This window comes from Callorhinchus milii, unplaced genomic scaffold, assembly GCF_018977255.1.
Source record: "Callorhinchus milii isolate IMCB2004 unplaced genomic scaffold, IMCB_Cmil_1.0 Scaffold2, whole genome shotgun sequence".
Lineage (NCBI taxonomy): Eukaryota > Metazoa > Chordata > Chondrichthyes > Chimaeriformes > Callorhinchidae > Callorhinchus > Callorhinchus milii.
Window position 1 is genome coordinate 36,017,013 of NW_024704743.1, and position 16,576 is coordinate 36,033,588.

The window sequence follows — 16,576 nt, forward strand, 5'->3', positions numbered from 1 at the left end:
CAGTTAGCTTCTTTCACTTTTCATGAATAAATTTGACGAATGATAAGTGACAAATGAATCACACATGCGAGTGCTGTTAACCCTTTCAAAGGATAATGCTGCTTTACACTGCAGGTTTCACTGTGATTCTAATAATAATCCTTGCATTTCATATGGCATCTTATCACGTCTTCGAGACACCTCAAAGCACTTCCACAGAATATACTGTAAAGTGAATTGACTATATATTTTGTGGGTGAAACATTTCGCCCTGCCAGAGAATCGAACCCAGGTCCTCTTGCTTTCGAGGTAAGCGCTCTAACCACTGAGCTACAGGACTCCTGTTGGTTTGTATGATTCACAACTGGTGTCACACAAAGCAACAGGAACTGGTTTCTATCTTCAAAAGATGGGTCTCCACCTTTCCCCTGCACTTTGCCCGGGTCCAGGCTGCAAAGCTCACTTACTTGCTATATAATCAGGAGGGTTGATCCGCTGTGATACAGATTGGAGCCCTATGACTGGGCTCGAAAGTCATATTATAAAATGTAACACCAGAGTTCAGACAGTGCTAAATTGTGTATGTGCAGAAATCCCAAATTGTGTTAGATTTAGAAAGGAAAATATAGATCCGGCTTTCTTCTTCAACATTGCACTGCTGCTGAAATGACTTTGCTTCCAGCAGCATAAAATAAAAATAATCATCATCTTTACATTTCATATAGCGCCTTTCCTGTTGGCACTAATGGTCTGATATTGAAGTTTCGCTAAAGATTTGCAACTTCTAGTTTTACTCGAGTGCAATTTTGTGAAGTTATTGTAACTGATTTTCACTGAGTGAATTGCACAAATGACATGGGCTTGGGAGGAAAGGAAAATATTTTACTTTCATTTCTTCCTGAGGGCATTGACTCACAAGAGAGTTCCAAAGAGACGAGCTGGCCTCTGGGTGCCTCGAAGAAAGGATTATTGTTTACGAGTGACCCAAGGTGGTGAGTGTCAGCAATTACAGACAAGGCTGATCCATTCCTCACCCAACATCCACGCACTTTACAAAAGGGGGCAATGGTTTGTACTGTAGGTTGTTGTCAGTGGTTTGCTGTCCATGGTTTGTAGGCAATGGTTGGAATCTAGGATGACTTTCTCCCTTATTCACCCAGCAACCATGTGATCCTCACCCTTGTCTTCAAATCCTTCCACTCCTCTACACCCCGCCTACCTCTCTGACCTCTCTCCTCACAACGGTGCCCGTTGTCTTTGGTCCTCCGGGTCTGGCCTCCTCCTTGTCCCCTAAGTCCTCCGCTCCACCCTCGGTGGCCGTACTTTCAGCCACTATGCCCTGAGGCTCTGGAACTCCCTTCCTCATTCCCTTCGCCTCGCCCCCTCTCTTCCTATTTTCAGATCTCTGCTCAAGACCTTTCTTTTCGACCGCGCCTTTCACCTTCCTCCCCCTGGCTCAGCCCCGGGATCCGTTACTGTGAAGCGCTCTGAGACGCCGTCTGGAGTGGAGGGCGCTATATAAATCCAAGTTGTTGTTGTTGTTGTTGCCATGATTGATTGAGATGAGCTGGCTCGTCACAGGCCAGTGACTAAACCTGAATCCGTTCTGAATTGTATTGTTCAGTAACACTCAATGTTGTTACTCAGTAACAACACCTGAAGGTGCTGTCAGCAGTATTGAGCCCCGCTGTGATGTTCTGCCACATTTCTTTCTGCTCCAGAAATGAGAGGGCTACCTCAAGCGCATATATTGTTTATCAAGGCACCATGAGACAGACTGAGCTAATTTGATTCGAAATGTCACTAATTGTTCTGAAAACATTGGGTTTTCCTAGATCCTGCCAAACCTCTCCTATTGTTAAGGGACACTTCCACTGGATTCCCGTAGCTCAGTGGTTAAAGCATTCGCTTCGCAAGTGAGAGACCTGGGTTTGATTCCTGGCAGGGCGAAATGTTGGGCAAGTTTCCTTACACCACAAGCCTCTGTTTATCTAGCAGTAAGTAGGAACCCGGTTGTTAGTCGATTGGCGGATCGCTTTTCCAGAGGTAATAATAATAATGAATTCAAGCCACGACTGTGGGACCCTGCTCTGCGCAATTGGCTGCCGCGTTTCGCCCACAAAACATACAGTCAATTCACTTCACAGTGTATTCTGTGAAGCACTTTGAGACGTCTCAAAGACGTGATAAGGCGCTATATGAAATGCAAGGATTATTATTATATGGGTTTGTGACTTCCACTCGGTGGAAGGACTGTACCAGGGTGCAATATGGGGGTAACAAACTATAGGCCCATGGCAAGAAGCAGTCCTGCGCCACTTGGGATACAACACTTTGTTTCCTGCCACATCGATTGCAGTCCTGATCTCCTGCTTGCTGTTTCCCTTACTTGCTTATTTGTCTTGAAATTCAACCCTGGAGACTGACCTGGAGGCCTATAGAGTAGAGCTCCAAAACCCTCAACAAACCGCAGGAAGCATTCTTTTATAGTGGAAAATGCAGTTCCAGATTCAATTACTGGCCAGTATTAGATAAAAAGTACCATCTAGGTATGCGGGGGATGAGATATAATTCAATATTCACTTATTTGCTGTTACAAGTGAAGAAACAAATTTCATTATGTTTCTTTGGATGATGTTAAACCGAGGTCCTGTCTGCCTGTTCAGGTGGATTTCAAAGATCCCATGGCATTATTTGAAAAGAGAAGGGAATTTCTCCCAGGGTCTGTGCCAACAATCCCCCAAATAAAATTGATCACTCACTCCATGGCTATTTGTGGGACATTGTTGTGCACAACTGGCTGCCTTCTTTTGCCCACAGAACACACAGTCAATCCACTTTACAGTATATCCTATGAAGCACTTTGAGATGTCTCAACAATGTAATAAGGCACCATATAAATGTAAGAAGTATTAGTCTATTATTATTTTCTATGATACATTGAGAAATATACATCTAAGATCCTAAACTGAGGAATTACCTTGTAGACTTGCTTTTAAGTGAAAGCTGAAGGGTCATTTAGTATTCTCGTCAGTAGCTGCATGAGTTGTTGGATCAATTGGCTAAACAGGGAAACAGGGAGTAAGTGTTTTATTCTACTTGCTGTATACAGCAGATATTCTGTAATAACAATCCTCACATTTGCTGTAGCATCTTTCACATTGGGAGGACGTCTCAAATGCTTCACAGGATTTAAGTGTAGTGACTGGATATTTCATAGGTGAATTACTACACCAAAATTTATTAGTTCTCCTCAACACATACAGTACTTGCTGTGCTGTAATTTTAAGCTCTTCACAAGTTCTTACTGAATTCTCATTGTTTTCGTCTGGGTGTGATTCAATTTTGAACTAATTCCAACTGCAATCTAGTGTCCTGTTTTAATTCCTATTGAATCAAATTGGATTTGTTTACAGCGACTCTGCTCCAATCGATCCCTGAAGTGCTGATGCCCGGCAGAGTTTTTTAACAAGACTTATTTTCTTTTATTGTGTCGTGAGGGATGGAGGGAAGTTACTCATTGCTGTACACAAATCAATTCAAGCAGTTTATTTGTATCCACTTCAAAAGTGAGAATGCCAATTTCTTGTCTTATTTACATAGTATCAAGGATTGGTTGCTATCCAGAGTTTGTAAATGAATGTTCACATTGAAGTAATAAATTTATCAAGTATCCGAATTTAGCCCACTGGAGACACTTCAGGAGCCTGAGATTTCTCATGTTATTTGGTCGAATGCCATTATCTTAAAATTTAAAATCACGTGGCATTTGGGAATCAATCTTAAATTTAGGTTTAGTTTAGAGGATTATTTCCTTCAAGAAAGAACTGGGGCAAATCAGCTTGCAAATTAACTACTGAATTTAAGACTTTTTCAAAATTCCACACAATTGTATATTTTAGGATGAGGGTGTCATTGCTAAGAAGATGAGACATTTCAGGCCCCAGATATGTTGTTAGTATATATTTTTATATAATAAAAAAGATATCAAGAGCCTCCTTGCTGGCCTGAAGTGAAAAGACAACCCTGAGCTACAGAGTGCTTTCTTTAGCCACTATGCCCCCGAAATTCTGGAACTCAATTCCTCCGCCTTGTCCCCTCCCTCCCCACCTTCGAATCCTGCCTTAATACCTTTCTTTTTGATCATGCTTACGGTCATCTCTCCCTTCCCTTGGCTCGTTGTCAGACTCCACCGCTGTAAAGTGCTCTGGGCCGCTACCCTGCGTGAACGGCACAAGTTGTTGTTGTACATGCATAGACTGACAGCTTACAGGTATGAATCCCAGTCTGTGCCTACTTAGTTTATCTTAGTTGGGCAGCTTTTGGGATGTCACCGATAAACTCATAGACCCTGTGTTAGGGAGGTGAAAATTAGCTAATGTTCCCACTCTTCACTGCTAGCCAGGTACTCCTGCTGGATGGTGCACGTATAATAATAATCTTTGCATTATTACTGCATTATTGCGATAATCAATTTGCATTATCGATTAACAATCCGCCAATCACCAGGTTCCTACTTACTGCTAGGTAAACAGTGGCGTGTGGAGTAAGGAAACTTGCCCAATGCTTCGCCCTGCCTGGGAATCGAAGCAGGCCTCTCGCTTGCGAGGCGAGTGCTCTAACCTGTGAGCTACAGGACTCCACAATATATTCTACAATATATTCTAAAGTGGATTGACTATAATAATATAATAATAATAATCCTTGCATTTGATATAGCTATATATTTTGTGGGCAAAAATACAGTGAGGTGGATATAAATAATACCTATGTGTGGATGTTCGGCACCAGCAGTGCTGTCAAGATTCACAAAATGACTAATCAGGTAAGGTCTCAGATTATGGCCAGTAGAAATGTCTTTAGGAACGAAATGAAGAGAATAATGAAAGAGAAAAATTAACAGGTAAAAAAGTATCACTACGAAAGTACTTTACGTGTGTATGTTTGCCATCACTGTGTCTAATGTAAACCACTGGTTTCTGGTTGCAACGCATCAAGTTATTAAAGTACTCATTAACAACTTGAACTTAAACCTCTTACAACTTAAACAGGATAAGAGTTAGTCTTCATCTTTAAAGGCCATGTCCTGAAAGCTAATGATTCACATCTCTCTGAAAGAAGCTCCATTCGTCTGTAAGCGAGTTTTCTTAATGAGTTAGAGTATAATACAATACAAATTTACAGTTATATTGCATCTTTCACATCCAGAGGCATCCCAAGTTTCTTAATCATCTTGCCTTGGCACCCGAGCTGGGCGTGAGAGCCAAGGGAGATGGGGAGGGGAAAGATGAAAAAAACGCAGTTAACGAGGAAGGCCAAAGAGGTCAGATCTTGAGAGTGAGCGATTATCATTTTATAATCGCACTGCACTTAGGTGCCTTTTTCAAGCTGAAGAGACATGCGGGTTAAATTTATCTAATTTTCTCGCACATTTTCACTCTGCACAAATGCCAGTGTCATATAGAAAAGTGTGAAGGTCCTTGATCTATTTTAGCGAGCCCCCTGTCCCTGGGGTCAATGTTTGCAAACTTTTATTCCTCTACAGGCCACTGATCCAATTGATTGTTTCAATGAATCAGTATTTACTGCACTAGGTGGCAGACTGTTCCATGAGTCAGTATCCTCTGGTTTGTCTATCTTGGCTTTCAACAAAATTCCCTTTGTAAATCAGCATGTAACTTCTTTTGTCTCTTATCATAGCTCAGTGATCTTCAATTTTCTGAATCTTTTTTCACTGCCCTTTTCTCTTTTGGTAATTTCTCTGACACAGTTAATACAGTTTGCCTCATTTTATTTTACGGCTGAGTACAGTAGTAACCTGTCAATATCATTCCCTGAGTCTTGGATCCTATGGACAGATCCTCTTGGACACCTCAATATTTTATTCGCCTTTGATGCCCCTGCCTCTCAGCATAATAATGTTTTCAACATCTGCTATAATATTATACCAGACATCTTTCCGATGTCAAAGGCACGACGCAAATGTAATTTTGTATTGTGTTGCATTAATCTTGAATGTCCTTATTTACCTAGAAACTTTAATATCAAGGCAATATGTTCAAAAACTCAACTCTCTGAGTGCTGCAGTTGAATGTGGTTAAGCTGCAGGAAAGTATTTATTGTGGGCAGTAAAATAACAACAACAACTTGCATATATCGTGAAGTGCCCTTCACATGGGACAGCTTCCCAGACCGTTTAGCATCTATAATATTAAAACACATTAAAGACTCACTTGCCATACCTATGATGGAACCCTGTCGATAACCAGGGTGTATTTTTTGTCTGAACTGAATCTCCCCTCAGGCAGCCGAGATCCTCATCCACGCATTCTTCACATTCAGGCTTGACTACGCAAACTCACTGCTTGTCGGCCTCCCCAACTCCTCCCTCCACAAGCTGCAAATCATCCAGTACCCTGCAGCTTGTGTCCTCGCCCGCATCAGGCTCAGTGACCCAATTACCCCCACCCTCGCCCAGCACCACTGGTTCCCCATCCCCCAGAGGATAGAGTTCAAAATCTTCATCCTCGCTTTCAAAGACCTCCATGGCTTTGCTCCTTCCTACCTCTATGATCTGCTAACCCCATATCAACCTGTGCACTTCCTCTGCTCAACAGGCTGAGTACAATGGTTTACACTTCCTGCAGATAACCAACTGAGCAGATGACAACAACAACAACAAAATTACAGTTATAGAGTGCCTTTCACGTCAGGAGAACGTCCCAAAGCGCTGAACAGTCAGATGTCGTGGTCCGAGCATGGGGGAGGGGTGGTGTAGGGGTGAGGGAAGGCAGAGAGGTGGGAGGGAGACCAAAGATGTGAGAAGGGTCTTGAGACCGGCCTTGAAGGAGGCAAGGGAGGAAGCAAGGCGAAGGGATTGTGGGATGGAGTTCCAGAGTGTGGGGGCAGAGAGGCTGAAAGCCCGGCCACCGATAGTAGGGTGGATTGGGTGGGAGACATGGAGCAGGCCGGAGCCTGATGAATGGAAGGAGCGGGCAGGTTGGTAGGGAGTCAGCAGGTCAGAGAGGTAGGAGGGGGCAAGGCCATGGATGGCCTTGAAGGTGAGGACGAGGATCTTGAACTCGATCGTCTGGGGGATGGGGAGCCAGTGGAGTCGGGCGAGGGTGGGAGTGATGGGGTCACAGAGCCTGGTGTGTGAGAGTACATGAGGTGCAGAGTTTGGTCTTTGTGCTTGGACTTGGATGTTGAAAAATTTTCACAACAAAAAACATACAAATCAATATGCTTTGACCTTGTGTGCAGTCCGACACAGCAACAACAACAACAACTTGGATTTATATAGCGCCCTCCACGCCGGACGGCATCTCAGAGCGCTTCACAGTAACAGATCCCGGGACCGAGCCAGGGGGAGGGGGAGGAAGGTGACCAAAGGCACGGTCGAAAAGAAAGGTCTTCAGCAGAGATCTGAAAATGGGAACGGAGGGCTGCGAGGCGAAGGGAGTGAGGAAGGCAGTTCCAGAGCCTCAGGGCATAGTGGCTGAAGGCACGGCCACCGAGGGTGGAACGGAGGACTTGGGGGACGAGGAGGAAGCCAGACCCGGAGGAATGAAGGCAGAAAAATAGCTGCAATTTTAGCAGAGAAACCTGTGTGGGATTTAATTGTCAGTTACATTGCCAAATTTTGACTTATTTTCTCCACTTTTGTGCTGCCTAAATGCCATTCCTGAAAGATATTGCTTTCTTTTGCAAAATCCATATTATTGGCATCATGTAGTCCAATAACCTGTCAGTGATTCTATCCTGTAAAACCAAAATTGCTGAGTAGAGAATTGAGCGTGATGCCACTATCACATTTCACAGCTTATCTACTTGGAAAGAAGCTAAATCAAAATGTGAAATCTACACTTACTGAAGTCTAATTTGCAGTATTTTGTGATAATGTAAGTATTTTGTGTAATTATCAAATCTCTAAAATTGGAATACATTAGAATACATTATAATATACAGCACAGAAACAGGCCATTCGGCCCAACTGGTCTATGCCAGTGTTTATGCTCCACTTGAGCCTCTTCCTGCCTTTCCTCAACTAAGTCTTCAAGCATAACCTTCCATTTCTTTCTCCCTTGGATACATCTTAAATACATCTATACCCTTAAATACATCTATACTATTTGTCTCTACAACTCCTTGTGGCAGCACGTTCCACATTCCCACTACTCTCTGTGTGAAGAAATTTCTTCTAACTTCCCTATTTGATCTATTTGTGACTATTTTATATTGATGACCCCTGGTTTTGGTCTCCACCACAAGTAGAAACATCTTCCCTGTGTCTACCCTATCAAAAGCGTCCACCATTTTAAAGACCTGTCATGAAAATTATTTTCTTTGGCAAATGGAACCTTTTTTGAAATTTGGTAATCCACAATAGAAATAAACAAATGACACCCCCTTATCTACATAACCTACATGTCTATTTACTGCTTTGCCCTCAGCTGCAATTGAAGCATGCCACATATAAATTCTCTTATCTACAATTTGTTCCTGTATTTATCGTAAACCAATGTAATTTAGACAATTATTGAAAGCTTTGTGGGAATTTTCCAAATATATTTTAGGGCCTCCAACAAAGTGTTTCTAATACAAACTGTACAACTTGGGGATTTGGGGAGTTCGACGGCTACAATTCGGAACAGGATAATTCCCCATTAATTATTACTACTACTAATAATAAGAATCATTACATTTGATTTAGTGGCTTTCATGTCAGGAGGTCTTTCAAAGAGCTTCATAGGATGTTTCGTCCTTCAAATGAGACATCAAACTGAGATCTCATCCTGAAGTTCAGGCGGAGGTTAAAAATCCATGGCACTATTTGAAAACAGAAACAAATTCCTCCAAAGTGTCCTGGCCATTCATCTCACTGTGGTTCATGGGACCAATTTGTGTGGAACCCCCACCTCCCTGCATTTGCCTACCATTGAGTCACCACATTTGACATAGTTTACTGTGGACCACTTCGAAATACTTCTTTGTGACAAAGTATTATTAAAACCCAAGTTCTATTCAAATATCTCAATTGTATCACTTTTGATCTATTGTTCACTTAAATACTATCTTTTGAATCTCTATCATGAATAGCAAAACAGGTTGCATAATTGACAGATATCATGAGGCTTGTAATATACTGTGGTGGCTTCTAGGACTGTGCATGGAGTTTGAATACCAGGGATGAGTGGATCCAGCTATCACCAAGCTGTCAGCCTGGGTGACAACAGTTGATAGCACTCCCACCTCTGAGTCAGAGGTAGTGGGTTCAAGCCTTGTGTCAGGATTTTCAGCTAAACTAGGTGAGAGAGAAGGGAACAGCAAGCTGCAGATGGGATTACGATGGGTCCTGTTTCTGTGTTGTAACGTTCTATGTAAGTGCGGAATCACTGTCTTATTCTCATTTATAACCTGCTTGCTTTTGTGCGACCACAAAGCCATGGCAACAAATGTGTTTGACAGTAAATTTTAGAAAAAGCAAATAATCTTTGCACCATTGAATCAACCTTGAGTTTCAAAACAAATCAATGTTTGCGGTAGTCTAAACCTGACCCCGTTTCTTTCAATTGAGTGATATCTAATGGTTTGTACACCAGCCTTGGTAATTGATATGCAAATAGACAGGCATTTTAGTCGTGGGTCTGATCAGCTTCCCATTAAGAGGAGTGAGTGAATGAGAGTAAAGGCAATTACTGTACCTGGTAAAAGCTTTGCAATAGATACTGAAAGAACCATGTAACATACGGGGGTAACATAAACTTTGTGACTAGGTTTCAGATAGCTATGACAAAAGTGTAAAACAGGTAGATCCTGGAGTAGCTTTTTTAAAAATTCCAAGAATTATTGTGTTTGCGAAGTACTCCTGGATATGTATCATGTGCCTGTAAATGAGCCGTCACACATGACTGCACAGTGAGATTCAAACTACTCAACATACTTGAATGCTGGTCTCATTGAGAGCCTGCAAGAAAGGATAGACACAGTAAAAAGCTGACCTCTTGAACTCAATTTACAGAGAGGATATTAATTCAGGCTGACTAAGGATTAGCAGCATATTTGTAAGACAGCATAATGTGTGGATTTAGGACGTTTCAAGCTGAATATGTTGGGGAAAGGTTGCAAATTTTGTATTGTACAAGATTCTTTTCTGCCCTCCTATGTTATCACTGCTCTCCTGGAGGCCTTTCTAAATGCTGCTCTCCACTAATTCATCCCAGTCACTATTTTTAATGTGTGGGTTTAGCAAAGGAACATTAATCAGTGGAAACACTTTCTTCCTATTTTCCTTATTTGAAACAAAGAGCTGAAAGTCAGGCTGTGATTAGTTAAGCCAGTCGCATAAAGTTACTGGCCCCATTTACAAGGTTGTCCCTTTCCCTCCCATAGTTCACAAGATTTTGGCTTCACTTTTAATAGCATGGTACCAAACAGACTCTAATATTAATAATAGTCCTTGCATTTGATATAGTTCCTTATCACATATTTGAGATGTCTCAAAGTGCTTCACAGGATTTACTGTAAAAATCATTGACTGTGTATTTTGTGGGCGAAACTAAAGAGATCTAACACAGCAGATGACTGTTTAAAATGGCAATTATTTTCACTATTAAACCATGAATGTGTTTATTTTGCTAACAACTTGCCTATTGCCTATTAATTTGGTTTGAAGAATGTTTGTAAATTAATTTCAAAGTGCATCTTAACACGTGTGGAATGGGTTGTTTAAAACTATAGAAATGTACAACACAGTATGAGGCCACCTGGCCCATTATTTTGTGTCAGTGTTTGTTCCTCCAAGAAGACATTCATGCTAATCCAATTCTCTGCTTTTTTCTCCATACCCTCTAATACCCCCCTTCCTCAGGAGGTGATTGTCAAATTCTTTTTAACCCCGAAGTAACACAAGAAAAGTACAGTTACATTTAATGTTTGTACTTCATGTTCCCCAATTCTGCCTGCCCCACCACTAGCGGTCAGGCTTCCAGCATATCTGCATCCATTCTTTAACTTGCCCCTTCCCTTGCTTTGTTGAAGGTCCACTTTAAGACCTTCATCTTTGAGCATGCCTTCGGCCATCTTTCCTTCTTCACACTCTGGTCCTCCACACCTTTGGTTTCCACCCCCAGCTTGGGTGAAAGCTGTAGACTGTCCAATGCCTCGGGACATCTTTCTGACGTGATAGGTGCTATCATTCTGTAAATTTGTATTGTTGTATTGCAAAGTGCTTTGAGATGTCCTCCCAATATGAAGGGCTTTATATAAATATAAATTGTGTTGCATTATAATTGTATTATTGCATTAAGTACCTGATATGCAACCCCATGTAAAGAGCGCTGTATAAATGCTAGTTGGTTTTGTTATATTGCATAAGTTATAACTTGTTACTCATCACCCTGATAATCTGTTTTGGAAACTCTCGTGAAGTGGATCCCATATCTTTACAAACAAAGCAAGATATAATTGTAAAGCAAAATTAATTTATACACTATGATGCTCCCAGTGACTGTCCAGTTATATCCAATCGTTGCCTATATACCAGGGCGACTAATTTCTCTGAAAAAGCTGTGGGAAATTGTGACAAATTGGGGAAGAGATCATTTCCCATTTTTGTGGCAAAGCATAGATAATCCTCACTGTTCTGGTAGAAAACTGCTTATGTACGAACTGTATTTATCAGCAAAAACTTATAACAATACTTATTGTTATACTTGTATTGTTATAATACAGAACAATTGTTATAATACTGTACAATACAGTATTTGATCGAATGTCTTATCACATCATTGAGGCATCGCAAAGTACTTCACAGGATACACTGCAAAGTGATGTGACTGTGAGTATTTTATGGGTGAAGTTGAATTTATAAATAGCCCTTCACATAGAATAACATCTCAGAATGCTTCACCAACCACTCAGAAATTGTTGTATAAGGATTGCCATATATTGTTCTGCGTTCAAATTCAGCCAGTGCTCCAAAACAGATGGGTGTGTGTAGAGCACAAACTCCTGAAGTACCACGCATGTAAAATGAAACCATAAAAAGTAGTAACCTCACCTGAATACTTAAAGAGATGTGTACAGCAATAGTCTAACATATTTACCCTCTACTTCACAATAAAATATTGATTTGCCTTGACAAATGCCATCTTGAGTTTCTTGAAACAGTGGACAACCTTGAAAAACAAAATTTCAAGATCACGCTGCTTAAAGCATTTGCAGTTTGTACAAAGGGAACCTCACAGTGCCAATTACTGGATCACACAGGGTGCATACGACCAGTCTCAATCACCATGAAACCACAAGCCAGAATGCTCAGAAAATACAACAGTAGCGAACTGTGCTTCTGTATGAAAGGTAGATTTTCAGTGTGAAAAGTAACCAAAAGAAATCCTACTGAGTAGTACTTTCTGCCGAATTTCACAGAAGGAGGTTTTTCCAGGCATTGCTGGAATGGGTGGACCCAGCATAGTCCATGATTTGTTAGTGGTGATTCTTATATCCTGGCCTCGGACCATATCAACATCTTCCTCATGTCACCCAGGGGTCTCTGAGGAATGTTGGTGAGACAAGTAGATATTCATGTAAAAGAGCCAGTGGTAGATCTAATAGGGAGGTTAGGAGGAACATCTTCATGCAGAAGGTAGTCAGAACATGGAACTCACTACTGGAAGCTGTGGTTGAATCAAAAAGCATCAATATATTTAAGAGAAAACCTGCTGCACACATGAGGGAGAAAGGAATAGAGGGGAAAGATGAGGAGAACAGAGGGGTGGGGGCTCATATGGAGTATAAATACTGGCATGGACTAGTCGGGTCGAATGCCTAATTCCATAATCCATGTAGAACCATAGAGCCATAGCAATGTATAGCACAGAAAAAGGCCATTTGGCCCATCATATCTGTGCTGCCTCCCTCAAGAGCAACCCTTTCAGTCCCATTTACTTTCCCTTTTCCCATACCCTGTAGCTGATTCTATAACTTAATTAACTCTATGTAAATGATCTTTAAACCAATAAGATAAAATGCAGACTATCACAGTCGGTTCAAACACCTAAGGATAGCTATACTTGTGTAAAAAGCCCACTGGCCCAACCTCTTAAAGTCATTCTTGTTCAACCCTGGGCCTTAATTTGGGCCTAATCAAGCCTGATTAAAAAGCAGACATGGCTTTTATTTTTCCTCATAATCCTTAGGGTGTTATCTTAATGTTTCTTTTACTATTTCCCTATTCCCAATTTGGTAAATTAAGTGCAATCTACAGGAGTGGTGCATTGGCCTCAGAGGAACAATGAAAGCTTTGTGTTCTCCTCCGCCCACTAAATCATCCACAAACAGCAATCTGTCTCTCGGTGAGAGCAGAGCTGGAGTACATGGACTTAAAATTAAGAAGCCTCAAGTAAGACTAGAGATAAAACTTTTACCCCCTTGAGTAATGATTGTGTCAAACAGACTCCCAATAAAACCAGTTGATCTTGCTTTGTTGACTTGCTCAAAAATAACTGGATAAGTATGTACACAGAAACTAACTGGAGGATCTAAGGGTAGCTGCAGACTGACACAAACATAAAAATAATCCTTGCATTTCATATACAGTAGAGCAAAGTGCTTCACGCACAATTGCTGTCAAATGTAGTGAGTATGTATTTGGGACATCAGTTTAACATCTCATCCAAAAGGTGGCATCTCTGTCAATGCATTACTTCTTCATAAGAAGCATGGAATAAAGAAAATATCTTTCGGCACAACTACTCTTTCATTGTCAGTGCAATATACACAGCAACAAAATTCACTTTATACATGATGGGAGAGATATGAATTGTAAAACTGCGTATAAAATGGCCGTTAAAATTTATTCTGGGAAGCAATTTCCTCTTCCCCAATCCGGCGTCCCTCCAAAACATAAGCTTGCTAACATGACTGTACAACATAAACTTTTTGAGAGCTGCAAAGCTCTTATGGAAAGATTCATCAGTTCAAGCATTCGGAGGCTTAAGGAAATTATCAATTGTCAGTGCAGGTGATAACACCAAATGAAATTTCTACAGTTATAAAGCCTGTAATTACAGAATCTGCTCTATATAATAAAAACTAATGAAAATTTGTGAATGCAGCTATCAGTCATCAAAATGTCAGCCAATGGAGATCTACTATAGACCAAATGCTAATAGTGACTATCTTTTGTCACGTGTTTCTAATAACACTTAACTTGTGTTATAGATTACATCCCGGCAACAGGGATGGAGGGTAGAGCTTAATATTGTTCGTCATCTTTAGCATTGTTCATGTTTAGCCTGCTCCCTCTGCACATGGAGTATTGTCACTATAGCTGCTTGGTGGAGATTAGCTCTCACTAAATCTTGAAAGCGACACAATAAATAAATGACAATAGTTTTATTATGAATATGTGTGTGCTGCGAATTCTGTGATATAGCTCCAATTCATTCATCTGACGGCCAGTGTGTTTACACTTTATGCTTGTCTGTGAATTAATGATGCACACATAATTGAAAAAAACAATAAGAGAAGAAAATCACCAGCACTGGAGCGGTATGTTATAATGTGTATTTTTGACAGGCTAACAAGCCCCACAATGCCAAATGTACACTTGAGATAAGGGAGGGGATAACACATGGGATTTGATAATTATATACCATATATGCAATGTATCAGCTCAGTCTGGCTCAGTTGGTAGCATTCTCGAATACTTCTGAATCAGAAGGTAGACAGTTCAAATCCAACATGGGGACTTTGAGCTCATCTAGGCTGACACTCCATTGCAGTGGGGAAACGTGAGAAGTGCCATCCTTTGGATGAGACAATAAAATGATGTACCATCTGCCTGTTCAAGTGGATGTTAAAGATCTGAAGGAACTGTCTGAAAAACAGAAAGGAGTTTCTCCTGGTGTCTTGGCAGTTTGCAGGACATTGCACTGTACAATTTGGCTGCTGTGTTTGCCTTCAAATACAGTCATTGCATTTTATAGAAAACTCTTTTCCTTTTGTGTTTTTAAGTCATTTGAAGGTGATAAAGCTGACTCGCAAATAAAAGGAATCTTTATTTATTTAGTTACCCCCCCAAGATTTAAAGCCTACATTATTTGGTCATGAGACTTAAACTGTACCCGGGTACTTTTTTAATGATATGAATGACCTCCTACATTAATGACTCACAGTATCTCTGGAGCCAATCCTTATTTTGGTTCCATTGTTAGAAACGACAACAACAACAACTTACATTTATATAGCGCGCTTAATGGGAGACAGTATCTCAGAGTGCTTAACACTGGCAGAGTTTGACGCAAAGCTGTGAAGAAAGCACGTTTGAACAAGAAAGTTTTCAGGTGCGACCTTGCCAATGCATTTCTCTTCAATCTCACCAGCTCCACTATTAACAAGGAACAAATGATTCAAAACTCAGCTGCCCATGTCCTCACCCATACAAGGCTACATCCCCTTCCACCCCATTACCCCAGTTCTTGCCAGGCTCTACTGGCTCCCTGTTGCAGAACAGATCGATTTCAAGGTAGAGGGAGCAAGGCAGGGAATTCCAGAGGGTCCTCATGGCTGAAACTACTGCTGCTGTTACAATTGGGTAAACCTGCCAGGAGTTACATGGAGAATCGACAATATGTTAATGACACGAAAGGTGATCAAATGGCAGTTTTCACAGCAATAATTGCATGGAGGTAAATTCAATTATTTTTGTTCTTTTGTTATGTGTGGTCAGCTAGCTGATCAATAAACTAATCAGATACAGTAATTGCATCTGCTCCACAGTAATGGTATTTATTCCTCAACAACCCAAGCTAAGATTGAAAGGAAGTCTTACAATAAATAGTGAAACATGTTACTACTACTGATTGTGCTTCAGGATTCCTGATCTGTCACCACAGATGAACTGTGTAAACATTTCTGGCCATGGGTTAGATAATTCACTTCAACATATTTTAGTACATGTCAGAAATAAGACAACGATTTTACACTTTTATATCGTCTTATACGCCTCAAACGACTTTACGTAACTACTGTCAAGTGTTGTGATTATTTTATTTAGTTTGCCTACGAAATACACAGCCACTGCACTTTACATTATATCCTTTGATGTGCTTTGAGATGTCCTCCCAAAATCACTAGGGCACTATATCAAATGCAATTATTATTTACTATTATTTTTTGGAAGCATATGTGCCAGCAAATTTGTGCATGTCAATGTTCCCCAAACAGCCATGAAGTGAATGACCATTTTTTTAACCTGGGGGATAGTTGGCCAGGAAACTGGGAGAAACTCCCTTCTCTTTTCAAATTGTTCATGGGACCTTCAATGCACATCTGACTCGGAGGCGAGTGTGTTATCAACTGAGGCAACTTCAGCACCTTAGGACATCCTCCTGACGTGAAAGGTGTTTTACAAATGTAATTTTGTTGTTGTTTTGAGACAGGTTAACACCTAATCGTGTTGACAAAAAGGGAAATGTGGGTGGGAGAAATGAGCTAGATAAGCATGGCATAAATAATTCCAGTAAAGTGATATTGAAGCAATTTCAGGTAACCAGACTGAGACCATAACTTTAGATGAGCCGTTATGGTTGGA

At 40.9% G+C, this 16,576-nt stretch overlaps 1 non-coding gene across 1 annotated transcript; it reads right to left on the bottom strand.

Moving 5' to 3' along the window:
• Positions 1 to 245: 245 nt before the first annotated feature.
• Positions 246 to 319, bottom strand: trnas-cga. Its single transcript has one exon. It is a non-coding gene; the product is annotated as a tRNA-Ser (tRNA).
• Between the last annotated feature and the right edge of the window lie 16,257 nt (positions 320 to 16,576).